This window comes from Macaca fascicularis, chromosome 16 (genome assembly GCF_037993035.2).
Source record: "Macaca fascicularis isolate 582-1 chromosome 16, T2T-MFA8v1.1".
NCBI lineage: Eukaryota > Metazoa > Chordata > Mammalia > Primates > Cercopithecidae > Macaca > Macaca fascicularis.
In genome coordinates this window covers 55,755,009-55,768,479 of record NC_088390.1, presented here as the reverse complement: position 1 = coordinate 55,768,479, position 13,471 = coordinate 55,755,009, and positions in this window count along the sequence as shown.

The following is a 13,471-nucleotide window of genomic DNA, read 5'->3' as shown; positions in this document are numbered from 1 at the left end:
CCCAGGCTCATGTTCCTCAGGACCCCTGGATTCCCTTTGTGGGGAGGACCTCCTGGAGGGTCGGCAGGGGGCTCCCTTGGACTGAGAGCCCTCCAGGGGCTGTTACATGGGGTCCCAATAAGCTAACAACAGCTCTGGAAGGCAAGGCCTCTTGTCCCTATTTGACAGATGAGGAAACTGAGGCTGGGAGAGGCAGCCACACAGCTGGAGTGAATGGTGAACTGGACTAGGAACAGGGGTGGGCGCGTTTCCCATGCTGTCCCACAGTGACACAGCAGGGGCAGGGACAGCCCTTAAAATCCAATCCTCTGAACACCTTGAGTCCTCAAACCTCAATCCATCCAAAAGAGGCTCCATCTTGGGGAGGCCCTCCACACACTTCTCTACAATTCGGGGGACCGTCGGCCTCAATAACCACATAGTGGGGCCACTACAAGTCAACAGAAGCCTTTATATCACCCAGCAGACACTCTCTCCAAAAACACAGGAGACCCTGTCTCCAACACAGACTAGGCCTGGTTCCTACTTTCAGAACGCCGTGCTCCAGCCCCAGCATTGCTGACTCACGGGGTCAGGCTGGCGTTGCTCCTCTGTGGGGCTGGAGGGGCCCCAGATCACAGACCTGGGGGTGGGTGTGAGCACGGCTTTCGTACGCAGAAGCTGAGGTCAGCTTTTGGGCTGCTCTTTCTTCAGCCATTTACTAGTTTCCCATCGTAATAATAACTACCCCTATCTAAGCTTTATAGCTCAGCAAGGACTTTCACAAACATTCTGTCACTCACACCATCCTTGCACCAGCCCTGTGATGAGGAGTTAATATGCCCATTTTATAGAACAAGAAGCTGAAGCTCAAGGAAGGAGGTTCTGGGGCTCGTCTCAGATCCCATGGCCAGGAAGCGGCGGCCACTGGCATTCCTGACCCTGCCCAGACCAGCACCTTTCACAGCAGAGACCCCCTCCGGGGAGCAGGCGACGTGTGACTTCCCCCATGGGTGAACTCTGGGCTGCAGCGTCGGCTAGCGGTGCCATCTTTAGTCTGGGAGCCGTGTAAACCCTGCTCCCCACCTTCCCCTCCTGCAAATATTGGGGGAGGGGCACGGAGGAGCGGAAGATAGAAGCAAAAGTGGCAGTGACGGGTGCATGAGAGATTGGGAGATACGTGCTGGGGAGGGGGTCCCCCGGAGCAGAGCTGGCTGCCCTTGGCACTGGGCCCAAGCGGAGGAGTGGCAGGACCAACAGTTCCTGGAGCACAAGTCCATCAACAGGTGACCAGTGCCAGCCATTGCCATGTTCTTATCTGCCCGCAGCAAAATGAGAAAAACAAGGACGATATAGTAAGGTTTTACTAAAGCTAGGTTTACTCAATCCAAAAGACTGTCCTTTTATCTGAGCTTTGTATTTTCAATCGTGTGTGTGTCTGTGTGTGTCTGTGTGTGTGTCCGTGTGTATGTCTCTGTGTGTGTGTGTGTGTGTGAGCGCAAAAGGACCTTTCCTTTGACATTTTCTTTTAATGACCCCAAACTCAGCAAAATAAAAAAAAAAAAAACTGGTGACTAGCGGGTGCGGTGGCTCACGCCTGCAATCCCAGCACTTTGGGAGGCCAAGGTGGACGGATCGCTTGAGGCCAGGAGTCTGAGACCAGCCTGGTCAACATGGTGAAACCCCATCTCTACTAAAAATACAGAAATTAGCTGGGTATGGTGGTGGATGCCTGTAATTCCAGCTACTCGAGAGGCTAAGAGGTGGGGGTTGCAGTGAGCTGAGATGGCGCCACTGCACTCCAGCCTGGGTGACAGGCTCTGTCTCAAAAACAAACAAAACTGGGGACTATGTCAGATCCTAAACTTTTTTATTTTTTTGAAATGTTAGTGATCTGAGAGATCCGAAAGGCTGGGACCCACTGAGCTAGCTCGTACATGGCTCTCGGTGAAAGCTGGCACGGGGGGGTGGGGGCGATGTTTTTTAAATGAGGGATGAATCTGAACAGCTGGAAGCTTCTCCCAGGTTGGAGGAGGGGCTGGGTTATTGCCCAGACTTGGCCCCTGAGGCCCCAGCCTAGGCATCCCCAGGAAACCTGAGCAGAAGGAACATTCACGTAACTGTACTGGGAATTCTGAGAAGGGCCTAGGAGCCAGTTCCCCATGCCACACACCCTCTGCTCATCCCTGACCGGGAGCCAGGAGGAAATGTTCCCTTAAACCCCACCCTGGCCTCCCCCAGCGCCCCCAAGGCCGGTTCCAAAATAGTCCAGGCCCTTGGAGGAGACATCATGGGTTGAGCTGGCTGCCTGTCCCCTGAGAGGACATGGCAATAACGCTGTGGCCGAATATAGAGGGACAGTAGACACTGACATGGACCCTGCGGCCTGGGGAGGCTCGCAGGCTCCACGGTGCCTGCTCCACCCCCATCCCTTCTGAGCCTGGACAGCTGGGAGGCTGGCGCCCCTCTCCTGGCCCAGCCCAGCCCACCTGGGGACAGGTCCTAACAAGCCCAGGCAGAACAGGAGGCCGGCCTAGGAGGGCCCAGGGCCTGGGCTGGGTATGAGCGTGGGGACACCTCTCTCTGGGGACTCAAAGCATTTTATAAGCTTAACTTCCCACAGGACACCCCGAGATCAGGAGACCAAGCGGAACCAGGGTGTCTGCTGCAGAGCCACTCCCGCTCTCTGTTCTCAGCTTCTGAAGGAGAACAGGGCCATAAAGCTGGGGTGTGGGAGGCTGAGAGGAGGGCAGGAAGCCAGGCCAAACCCCAATAAACTGCTGGTTGAATCGAATCACAAATAATTAGTCCTGATGGCCAAGGTTGCCTCCACCCTCCTCTCCTGGGAATTAAAAGTCAAAGGGCAGAGCTGCTGACGCAGATGTCAGGGGAGACATGAGGTTTGGAACAGCTGGGACTCAGCTCCCAGGCTCCGCTGCCCCAGGTCGCAGGCCACAGTCGCCCTGGACACGGTGTCCCCCAGGTGGGCCCCTAGAGCTGCATTCCCAACTCAGGGAAGGGGGCTCTGCTCCCTCACGCTTCCCCTGGCGCTACGTCACCACAACTTGACTCCAGGTTGATCAGGCTGCCCTGAAAACTGTTGCCAGATGACAGCCTGGAAGAAGCAGTTCCCAGCCTCTCTCCCTCCCACCCCTATAAGAGGAGGAAGAGATCTCTGCCTCCCTGTCAGAGGCAGGGGGAGCCTGGCTCCCTGAAACCCGCTGCGTCCCTTCCCCTAGGTCGGCCTTGCCGCAGGCACACCCTGGGCGGCTGCACGAGGTCTGCGCACCAGCGGTGACCCCCAGTGGTCAGTGCAGGACTTGAACCTGAGCCGTGGGCATGGCTGCTGCAGACTCATCACTGCAGCCTCAGCCCACAGCCAGTGACTTGGGAAGCCCTGCCGTGCGAGTGGTTTGGGGATTTGATCTTGGTAAAGCTATTGCTGGCGTTTAGAGGTACTTCGTAGGTGCTGATTTTTCCTAATTGAACGGTGGCTGGATCTGGGCCTAAAGGTCCTACTGTCAGCAAATCCGTGTCCACATGCCTAAGAATGAATTCATCATCTAGCCCTAAACCAGCTCCTCCTCCTGACTTCCCTATTTCTATTAATAGCACTGCCACCCTCCAAACCTCCGAGTCATCTTCAGCCACTCCCCACACTGGGCGGGGTGCCTGATCCTGCCCCTCCTCCCTCCGCAGGTCACCCTTGCATCCCTCTCCTGGACGCTCGTGGCCTCTCACCTGTGTCACTGCCATCCTCAACGATGCTGCTGGCTCAGGCGTGGGCAGGGGACCCACCCCTCCTCCACTTACTGGCTTCGCGACCCCGGGCAAGTTACTTAAACTCTCTGAGTCTCAGCTTCCTCAGCTGTAATGTGGGGCTAACAATCACAGTCCCTCTCTCACAGGGCATTGCATGAATTAAATGATAGGCTGGGTGTGGTGGTTCACACCTGTAATCCCAGCACTTTGGGAGGCCCGGATGGGAGGATCACCTGAGGTCAAGAGTTCCAGACCAGCCTGGCCAACATAGTGAAACCCTGTCTCTACTAAAAATACAAAAATTAGCCATGCCTGTAGTCCCAGCTACTCCGGAGACTAAGGCATGAGAATCGCTTGAACCCAGGAGGCAGAGGTTGCAGCGAGCTGAGATCGTGCCACTGCACTCCAGCCTGGGCGACAGAGCCAGACTCCATCTCAAAAAATTAAAAAAAAACAAAACAAAACAAAAAATAAATTTAAAAAAAAGAATTAAATGATAGAATGGACATGAAGACCCTATCATGTAAGAAATGCACAATGGGTGTGGATTATTAGAAATCATCCAGTCCAATGCTCCCATTTTATAAGCAGGGAAACTGAGGCCCAGGTAGTCTTTACAACATGCTCCATAGCCAGGGACTTGGAAGTTCCTGAAATCTTGAAGCTCTTCCACTCCCCTCTTCCACCATCATGGCATTCTAGAACCCAGAACAAAAGGCCAGCTCTTGAGTCCTGTGGGCCCCTTCCTCTGCTCTCAGGGGCAGGTATGCTTGGGTAAGTGTGGTAGTCACCCAGTCACACGAAGTATGCTCTGGAATGGGACAACCACAGCTGGTATCCAGCCGGCTGAGTCAGGGCCACCCATCTGCAAGGTGATGAGTGAGGCTCAGCACGTGGGCTGGCACAGCTGCCCGCCTCAGGGCACACAGAGGCGTGCTCACATGGCAGCTGTCCAAAAAGGGCAGACGTCTCTGCCTTTGGCAATCCTGCCCTCACCTCCCTCTCCCCACACACACCGCACCCCAGTCCCAGGGTGATCACACCGGGGTCAGAGGAAGGAGGGCAGGCTGATTCAGCCTCTTCCCATCTGGGTCTGCTTCCCTGTGGGCAGGTGTCCTTAATATTCTATCCATGAATGAGCACCCGGCACCCACAAACTCCTTGAAATTGAAGGCAGGAGCCTTGTTCCAGGATGAGGGTCATAGCTGTCATCAGATTTGGGGTTTTACTCCCAAAAAGGCAATAGGAAGAAAAGCAAGTGGGCTGGGCGTGGTGGCTCACGCCTGTAATCCCAGCACCTTAGGAGGCCTAGGCGGGTGGATCACCCGAGGTCAGGAGTTCGAGACCAGCCTGGCCAACATGGTGAAACCCCACCTCTACTAAAAATACAAAAATTAGCCAAGCATGGTGGCACGAGCCTGTAATCCCAACTGTTTGGGAGGCTGAGGCAGGAGAATCACTTGAACCTGGGAGGCAGAGGTTGCAGTGAGCCGAGATCGCGTGCCACTGAACACCAGCCTGGGCAACAGAGTGAGACTCTGTCTCAAAAAGAAAAAAGAAAAGAAAAGCAAGTGGACAGGCTTTAGAATCAGATGATCCAGGTTCAAACAAGGGCCCATCCTAGAGTTGGCACCTATTGTCTACGACAATGGTTCTCAAGTAGGGATGATTTTGCCTCCTAGGAACATGTCTGAAGACACTGGGTATGCTACTGGCATTTAGTGGGCAGAGGCCAAGGATGCTGCTATATGTATCCTGTAATGCACAGGGCAGACCACACCGCAAAGAATCACCCAGCCTCACATGTCAGTACTGATGAGGTTGAGAACTGCTGGTTGAGGTGTCCTGTCAAATGAGGAAATCTGTGCCCCACAGCCACCCTGGGGACTAAAGGAGGGAATGGATGAGGAATCCAGGACTGGGCCCAGCACACGCTCCACAGTTGCAAGGGATCTTCCTCTCCTAAGGACTTTTTGGCCTGGGACATGGTAGCTAGTGGGCAGAGGTGGAGTAGGCACATATTTTGGCTTTCACGAGAGAACTTTCTGAAATGATCTTGATGCTCCTGCCTCACCCAGCTCATGGCAGAGTTTCTCTAGAACAGTCCCATGCTCATTTATCAACAAAGAAAACCTGGGCATGGTAGCTCACACCTGTAATCCCAGCACTTTGGGAAGCTGAGATTGGAGGATCGCTTGAGCTCAGGAGTTTGAGACCAGCCTGGGCAACATGGCGAAACACTGATTCTGCAAAAACTAAAAAAAACTAGCTGGGTGTGCTGGTGCGTGCCTGTAGTCCCAGCTGCCTGGGGGGCTGATGTGGGTGGATAGCTAGAGCCTGGGAGGTTGAGGCTGCAGTGAACTAGGATTGTGTCGCTGCATTCCAGCCTGGGTGACAGAGGGCAGACCCTGTCTCAAGAAAAAAAAAAAAAAAAGGAAAAAGCGGGCTCTGGAAGGAGCCAGCCACCGTTGCCCTCTGGGCACTTACCCTCTCACCCCTCAGGCTCCAACAGGGTTCCATGTGACCCGTCCCCGAGGGGAGAGGAGACTGCGGAGAGGATGGGAGGCAAAGCACCTCCTTCAAGCTCCAGAGAGGCAGGAGGATTTGTTTAGGAGCGGCCCTGTGCAGAGGCAGGGGCATGGCTGAGAACACCTTGGGAGGTGGTGTGAAGCTGAGTCTAGGAGCTGTCAGCCCTCCCTGCCACTCAGCTCAGCGGTCACTTGGGTAGCTTCAGCCTCAACAGCCGTGGGGTCAAGTGTCTCCTCTACAAAAATAATTCCCATATAAGTCACTGCCTTCACTCCTGGGACTGGCGGGTGCACCCAAATCGAAGTCACCACCCGGCCCCCTTGAGCATCGCCTTGCTGGCTTATCCATCACAGGCGCAAGAGCTGACGAGGCTACCACAGCGGGAGGGAACTGACCTGAAGCCGCCGGGAGAGATGGGACCCTGAGGGCCCTTTCTGGCACTACTCACTTGTTGGGTCTGGGGGATTAAAACACACTGTCCCTCTCTGGGTCTCAGTTTAACAGGGAGGAGACCACCACCTTCCAAACCTCAGTGACGGTGTCAGGCTGCGGGTAGCGCTGGGGCTCTTGCGTCTGTGTCTGGAGACGCAGCTGACTCCCTGACAAGCCCAGACATGCAGCTGTTCCTGCAGAGGAAGCAGCAGGAACGGGGGAAGGGCAGAGCGCTGAGGGAGGGGGAGAGGGACCGAAGGACACCAGAGTGACTGTGTGCAGCGAAGCGAGTATGAGCAGAGTCCCAATCTCCAGCTCCCTTCTCTGGGGAAGCATTTTTGTCTTTATTGGAAATTTCCTCCCATGTGACATCCGACCTCTACCTTCTCTTCTACAGATGAGCTCTGCTAATCCCAGCGGGCTGAGACACTGCGACTGCCCACCTGTCCCCAGGTGCCCCTTCTACACAGTCCCATCCCTTCCCAGGGATGCTCAGTGGCTGCAGCCAGCCTTGCTTTCTGCCACTCAGCCCTTGCAGGGGCTCCAAACCCCAAGAGGGGCAGTCTGGGCTGGGGCTCCTAAGGCATTATCCCATCACGCACGTTCCGGGCCGGACCCTGAAGGAAAGGGGCCCTGGACCCAAAGGCTCCTGCTCACCAGAGGCTCCACCCAGAGACTCCTCTCACCTCTCCCGCCACTCCAGCTCCTCTCCGGCTTTCCTGTCATCTCCTGATGCCACAAACCTTCTGACTTCCTCCCTCTTCCCCACTGAATTTCTTCTCCAGGATCTTCCCTTCCTCAACTGGCTTCACACTGGACATTCCCAGCTGGTAGGATCTGCCTGTGGCTCTGCACAGGAGGCTGGGCAAGGGTGGAGAAGGCTGGGGGAGCTGTCTGCATGACCCCCGTAGGGGCGAGAGACGGAAGCTGCATCTGGGACCTGTCGGCTGCAGTTTGGGGCATTCATACCCACGTGAACGTCCTGGAGCAGCCCTGAATCTGGACATCAAACTCCAAGCTTGAGAATGGCGAGCACTACTATTAGGCGCCCCTTCCTCTAGGCCTATGCCCACTCCCCTGTGCCCACGGAAGCCGTGTAGTCCATGCTGGCTCTGACTCATGTGGGTGTCCTGACCGAGTGAGGCGGAGGCAGCAAGGGCCCTTTACTCTGTGCACTCCCAGCTCCCCATCCTGGCCAGGGCAGCCTCGACCCTCCTGCCCGCTCGCTGTGCCATGTGTCAGGTGGCTGGGATCATGCTCTTCTCCTTTCTCCATCAAGAGGATCCAACAGCATCTTGCAGCTAACACTGGGGCGTGGGAGCGAGGGAAACAAACATGGTACACACTCTTCTGCCCTAATGTTTAGAATCATGGGGCAGAAAATCATCCTAGAACTCATCTAGCCCAACTGTCATTTTACGAAAAACAAGACAGAGAGAAAATGACCAGCCTAAAGCTCATGGCTACTCAGGGCAGCTGGGACAGGGGTCTGGTTTCCTGGCATGGAACCCACAGTGTCTGGATGTGCTGGAACTCGGCATGTCCCCCTGAGAGTTAGCTGCAGAGGTGGCATGTGGGAAAGGAGGCTAGAGAATAGGCTTGGAGGTTTCGTCCAGGCACACAGATTCTCTCCCCCTAATCCTCAGCCCCTCCTTTTCTCCCTTTCAGCAGCAGTTATAAAATCCAGGAAATAAATGTGGATTGATGGCCTACAAAGGGCTTAGTTAGCGCTGTGACCTGCTGAGTTATGTAACTGCTATTTATTATTGGCCTTGGATGAAGTTTCCATTGAAGCAACTCACTAAGCTGATTCCGTGACATTTCTTTTAGCCTTGTTCAGAAGCAGCAGCCGCAGAAATTCTTCTGAAACTTCAAAGACTAGAAATTGGTGGCGTGGTTGCTTTTAAAGATTCCCTTCTTTCATCCTTTTTTTTCTTTTTCTTTTTTTTTTTTTTTGAGATGGAGTCTCGCTCTGTCACCCAGGCTGGAGTGTGGTGGCGTGATCTCGGCTCACTGCAAGCTCTGCCTTCCAGGTTCAAGTGATTCTCCTGCCTCAACCTCCTAGAATAGCTGGGATTACAGGGTGCACCACCACGCCAATTTTTGTATTTTTAGTAGAGATGGGGTTTCACAATGTTGGCCAGGCTGGTCTCGAACTGCTGACCTCAGGTGATCCGCCTGCCTCGGAGTCCCAAAGTGCTGGGATTACAGGCATGAGCCACTGCGCCCAGCCCCTTCTTTCATTCGGGTCAATGTTTGTCTCATTCATATCAACCCTGTTCTTCTTTCATTTGGGTCAATGTTTGTCTCATTCATATCAACCCTGTTCACCTCAGCAATGGTGCCAGGCTTTAGGTCTTTGGGTCCCTGGGCTATGGGCTGCATGGTGGGGGCTGAGAGAAGCTGTTTTCCCTGCCCCTGGCAAAGGAAAGGGGTTGAGAAGAACCCAGGGCAATGAGAATCTGGAGCAGCCAGTGGAAAATGCACAGAATGAAGTCAAGATTCTAGTCCAACCACTCTGGGGCTCAGGTTGATTATCAGTAAAGTGAACTGCTTCCCTCAGCTCTACAGCTTGACCCTCTGTAGTGCAGCACCCTCCTTGGTCTGGCTTGCTGTCATGCAGGGGTCGCCAGCCCAGTGAGGATGAAGAGGAGGGCCGAGGGGCTGGTAGGCTCTGGGTGCTGGCAAGTGGAAGAGAGGAAGGTTAACACCAACATGGCGCCACCGTGTGTTCAAAAGGGAGCAGAGCTGGGTCTCTCCCCAGCAAGGCGGCTTTCCTCTCTCCAACCCCTTTCCTGCTCTGGGAGTGGGTGGTGGTGGAAAGCCGAGGATGCTCCTAATTCATCTTCACCTCTCAGCCATTTACCTTAGTTGCCAAAGGGGCCCTTGGGAGAAGCTCCCTGAAGGCTCTAATGCCATCCTAAAGTAGACTTTTGGAGACTTCCAAAAGGTTCAAGAAAGAAAAGACCCAAAGTAAGCCCAGGACCCAGATGACTCAACAGTGTCTCTCTTCCTAATTAAGACAGATTCCTCCCATTCATGGAAGGGTTCATCCCGATGCCTCGGGATGAACGGGTGTGTCAAACAAAGCAGCTTGTACCAAGTGGTGCAGGCTACATGATTCCCTCCATTAAGGATCTGGGCACGTTTGTGAATATTGGGATCTGGCTGGGCATGAAGGCTGCTAGTCCACACAACCTAAGTTGCACTGGAAGAGACGGCCCACCCTCAAAGGATGTCACCTTCAACATAGCCTTACAGGCATCCAAGTCTGTGCTTGTCCCCAAGGACAACTGGGGACCCAGAGAGATGAGATGACTTTTGATAGAGCAGTGGTAGGGAGGGACTCGAATCTACAGTTCTTTTTCTTCTTTTTAAAATAGGTTTTGCTATGTCGCCCAGGCAGGTCTCAAACTCCTGGGTTTAAACAATCTTCCTGCCTTGGCCTCCCAAAGTGCTGGGATTACAGGCGTGAGGCACCATGCCTGGCCTTACTTTTTACTTATTTTATTATTTTATTTTTTCGAGATGGGATCTTGCTCTGTCACCCAGGCTGGAGTACAATGGCATGATTTTGGTTCACTGCAGCCTCAACCTCCTGGGCTCAAACAATCCTCCCACCTCAGCCTCCTGAGTAGCTGAAATTACAGGTGTGTGACACTATGCCCGGCACATTTTTTAATTTATTTTTTGTAGAGATGGGGGTCTCACTTTGTTGCCCAGGTTGGTCTTGAACTCCTGAGCTCAGGCGATCCTCCTGCCTCAGCCTCCCAAAGTGCTGGGATTATAAGCATGAGTCAGCCACTAAGCCTGGCCCCAAAACCTACAGTGATCTTTACTGTGACTTGGTTTTTGAGATGCTAACTTCCAGCTCACATCTTAACACACCAGAGGGGTCTCTGGGAAGAAACAGCTGTCACCCTGTGGTCCCAGAAACATGGCTTTAATATGGGTGGGAAGGTCTGATAAATCCTCAATTGAGTGAAGCCCAGGACTGGGTCTTTAAATAGCCAAGGCCTGCCTAGAGGCATCTGCCCAGTTTCTGCTCTTCCCCAGCTAGGCTCCTTTAGGAAGGATCAATGTTTGAGATGTCTGTAAGAATCACATGCCACATTTCTGCTCCTAGTTCCTTACAAACAGCCTCAGGTAAACTCTCCAAGACAGAAATGTAGACGGCCTACACAGTAAAAGCCTGCTTGCTCAGAAGCATACCAGGCCAAAACGCACCAACAGGCAAACAGCTGAAAATGCTCTCCTGGATTTGGAACTCAAACCCACTGTCACTGGTCTGGGGCTGGCCAAAGGCAGGGGAAAGTCAGCTTGATGAGAAAGAACAGCAGGAAAATAAATGGAGGCCTCTGTGGGGGAAGGATACAAGTATCTGTTAACTGTTGAGTAATACTTCTTTACATGATCTCATTGGTTCTTTCCAACAATCCTGTGAATGAGAGACCATCATGACAACAGAACTGATGCGGAAATTCAAGCTTCTGAAACACCATTCCACTCTCTTTGGGTATCTCTGTACCTGAGACGTCCTGCAAAAAATCTTAATCCCACTTCATATTAAAGCCATGTTTCAGGAATCCCAAGGTGACAGCCCTTTCTCCCAAAGACCCCTCTGGTGTGATATGTGAGCCAGAATTTTGCATGCTTGCTTAGGAGGAGCGATGCCAAGCTTTTTAATCATGTAGAAAAGCATACGACCATCCTTGCCACTGTTCCACACTGTTGTCCATCTGATGACGCTGGTATCTTATTTGGTCCTTTTTATCTGCTCCACCCACTTATATGCAGTGACTGTGAGTTTAATTATTGTCATAAAGCATTATGAGCAACAGATACTGAATAAATGCTTTGATGGCATCTGACAATGTGAAATTCACCACTCTTTCATGCTTCAATATGCCCCTCAGTGTGCCCGCATAGGAATGAAATGTCCTCTTAGATGTAAAAGAGAATATGAATTATCTTGTGTTTAATTTTCATGGAATACTCCTTTTCCTTAAAATGGGGTGGGGTGGGGCAACAGAGAACAGTATTCCCCCAAAAGGTCCAATAGGCCCAAGCGACCCCTGCTTCCTAACACAGTTCTGTTAGGAGAGACATGGCCTGGAACACCGGTAAATAGAATAGAGATAAGAATATTCTGCATTCAACAGGACTTGCAGGCAGTTTTTCTTTTTATCGCATTACAAAGTAGATACCACACCTACATCATTCGTTCACCTACTGCTTCTAATACGCAGCCACAATACTTGACCATGTCATCACTTCCGCGTCTGCTTTCCTTGACTAGCCCAGTCTCCTTGAGAGTGTCATGGTCATCTTCAGACACCTGGCATCTAGGAACCTCAAAAGTCTGCTACTGAGAGCCTAGCAGGGCCAGGTGGCAAGAACCCTTGGGGGTGTCACTCTTCTGACAGTAAGGAAACTATGAGTGAAGGGTCACAAAACTGGGAAACAGGAGACCCAGGTTCAAACCCATCTCCTGATTTGAGATGTAGCACTTGCCCCAACACACCTGCAGTAGCCTCCAGTGTTCAGTTGTTATTGTACCGCCGGATGAGGCACCTGAGCCTTTACTTGTCTCAGTTGGACCTCTTTACCAATGGGCAAGGCCACACCTGTGGTTAGGCCTCTGGATCATCTAAAAGCCGTAACACTCTAAAAAGGGGGTTTCTATGAAGATCAACTGAATTTATGGGCTAAATACTTGGAAAACACTATCAGATGTTATGCAAATGCAAGCTAGGCATGATAACAACTAAATGGTTATGAATTTTTCTAGAAAAAAAAAATCAGAAAATAGCCCTGCCACATGAATACAGACTAATGGGAGATAAAATTGTTTCCTTTAAGCTTTTAATGTAGCAATTAAGTTCAAAATACCCTATACTTCAATTGCACATGAATCAGGAAGGAAAGACTACTGGGGTGAGCCATGCTGGCAGGCTGTGATGTGCAGGTTTATTACAACTGGCTAAGAACAAAGGAAGCTCTGTGCTCCTGGAAAACAGATGTTTGTGAAGCCACCAGGGCTGTTGTGAGGTTTTTTGAGACCGGGTCTCACTCTGTCACCCAGGATGGAGCGCAGTTGTGCAATCACAACTCAGTGCAGCCTCGACCCCCTGGGCTCAGGTGATCCTCCCACATCAGCCTCCCAAGTAGCTGCTAGGACTACAGGTCCATGCCACCTGCATGGCTAATTTTTTATTTCTCACTTTTGTACGGACAGGGTCTTGCTATGTTGCCCAGGCTGCTCTTAAACTTCTGGACTCAAGTGATCTTCCCACCTCCTTTCCCAAAGCACTGGGATGACAGGCATGAGCCAGCGTGCCCAGCCTGAGTTCCTCTTGGGCAGATGTTCCTCCCAAATGGAAGGATCAGAATCACCTGGTAATTTTCTCCCCATGTTCCCTGATAGAGTCTGATATTCTTCAGAGGAGAGAAAAAGAAAAAAAATGTTTATTCTGTGAAAAGCTCCCAGGGGGATTCTGGCCATGCCTCTCTCTCCTGGCTTAGCTGAGAACTACAGCTTCTAAGTTAAGTCGCTGTTCCCACGGAGTCAGGGCTTATTTGTTCCACTTCTCCTTTGGTGCCTCAAATCAAATTATAACTTTTTAAAATTTTTTTGGAGACTGGCTCAATCTCCCCTGGGCTCAGGGGATCTTCCCACTTCGGCCTCCCAAGTAGCTAGGACTGCAGGTGCACACCACTATACTCAGCTAATTTTTAAAAAATTTTTTGTAGAGATGGGGTCTCCCCA